Source organism: Gavialis gangeticus, unplaced genomic scaffold (assembly GCF_001723915.1).
Source record: "Gavialis gangeticus isolate Ggan-Ray unplaced genomic scaffold, GavGan_comp1, whole genome shotgun sequence".
NCBI classification, from domain to species: domain Eukaryota; kingdom Metazoa; phylum Chordata; order Crocodylia; family Gavialidae; genus Gavialis; species Gavialis gangeticus.
Genome location: NW_017728996.1, coordinates 34678764 through 34680933, shown reverse-complemented (window position 1 = coordinate 34680933; position 2170 = coordinate 34678764).

The following is a 2170-nucleotide window of genomic DNA, read 5'->3' as shown; positions in this document are numbered from 1 at the left end:
TGTAGTTTGAGGATGAGGGGGCCAGGGTTGTGCATCCCAAGGCATGTATGCAGCTACAAGAGCCAGGCCAGGGCTCTGGCCCCCAGTTCAGTTGCTTGCAGCCTGCCTGCCTGCCACCTGCTGCAAGCTGCTGCATGCGCACACGTTCATGTGCTGCCAGCAATGAGGATTGGGCCCCTCACACCACCTCCACTGTCTGCCCCTGGCACACCAAGTTGAAGCATGAATTGAGTTAAGGATATTTTTGGCACTCTGACGGAAAACATTGCTGACTCCTTTTTCATGGTCTTGATGTTGTACTATTCAAACTAGCCCTTCTTTCGTGATATTGATGTCTGTGTTACTTCCTGGGAATGTTTCCCTTGTTTCACAGCCCTGTAAACTGTTTAGCTCTAGCTAAAAAGCTTAATTCAGGTATAGAAATAAGTGCCAGTTAAATATTGGAGGTGCACTGTAAAGATGCTCAAGGTGAGATTTTTGTATGATGAATTTAAATAAGAGACATATATTTAACTTTAATTACAACAGGACTAATGATAAAAGTGTCTTAACTTTTTTTTTGCCTGGTTTGTTGCATTGCTTTTTTGAAAGACTTCATATCTAGCAAATTATTGCACATTCCAAAGCCAAAACAAATAACTATTGATTTTTAAACTGAATACTACAATGCTAGCTCCTTAGCATGTTAGTAAAGCTTCTAGTTTTCTTTCTAACTGGAGAGTGGTGTGTCCTGTCATGTGATTATACCACATGCCTACAACCCCCTCTTCAAAATCCTAGATCTGCACATGAATGCGGACAGTGCTAGAAAGAGTGTAGGTTTGGGCAGTTCAACTTATTGCAGGCCCCCATCCCACAAGAAGCTCTGTTGACAAGCTATGCTGCCAAAATAATTATGCCAGAAAAAATGGAGCTGTTACTGTAACAACAAAATTGGTTACAAGCCACTTCCAGAAATAACTATTAGCAAAAGTTTTGTAGCATAGACCTTGCCTCAGTTGAAAGGGATGCTTATGAGTGAGTGGTAACAAGAATGCCTACAAACCAGTCACTTTAGTTTTACTTAAGGACAGGCAGACAAATGTAACATTTCAAATGTTTTCAGGTGCATCATGCTTGGAAACCATTTCAGAAATGGTAGCACATCAGTTGATGGGTATATATAGCCCCTGTTTCATGTAAGAACTCAAGGTGATGGAGGCAGTAGGCCTGTGTGAAGCAGCTAGTATTCAATTTGGGGCAGTGATTCAATTTGGTGATTCAAATCACTGTCCCAAATCAATCTGGCAAAATCTGATTTGAAGATTCAATCTCCAAATTGAACAGGCCCCATCCCCCACCCACTCTCCCGGTCCCATCAATGGCTGTCCCAACCAGACCCAGTGTCCGCGCACTTAAAGCCCTGCACTTACCAACTCCTGCCGGGGAGGGTGGGATTGATCCCCGCTGCCCCACACTGCATGGGGGTGTTCTACCATGAGCCCCCAGAGGCCCTGATCATCATTGCTGCAGCTGGTGGGTGCGGGGCTTTTTTTTAAATGCTGGGAGGCTGAGGCCAGGCAGGGCAGTCATGGTGGCTTTTTCCACAGCTCCCCCCACCTGGGGAGAGGCAGGCACAGCTGGAGGAGCCACGGGAGAGCCTTCAGCCACCTGGCTGTGCTTGTCTCTCCCTCATTGATCAGAATCACCAAACCTCTGACTGATTTGGCCGAAGTGAATGGGGACCGCGATTTGAATCGTCACATTGAATCACTGTCCTCTGAATCAGCCAAATCTAAATCCTAATCAAATACTTCCTTATTTGTACAGGTATAATGGCAGCTGCTATTTTGTAAATAAATCCAGGTTAAGTTAGTTGAAATGCTAAAAACAGGAGTTGCATTTTTTTGTTTTTATGACTTAATTTCTTTTTACAGGACCCAAATTCATTTTTACTAGGCATTAGAAAGATATTTATCATCTATTTCATCAGGTAACTTTGTTTTGAATTGTATCAAAGACCCTGACCTTTTCTCCTTGGCCTTCAAAAGTGAGGCCAAAAAATTACAAGTCTGTGGACCTCACTATTCTAAAACTCAACAGTAAAAAGTTTCTTGTATGTGAACATGCTAGTATCATTTAAGCTTAAGGGCATGTACATGTTCATTTAATGGTGCAATGGGATCTGATC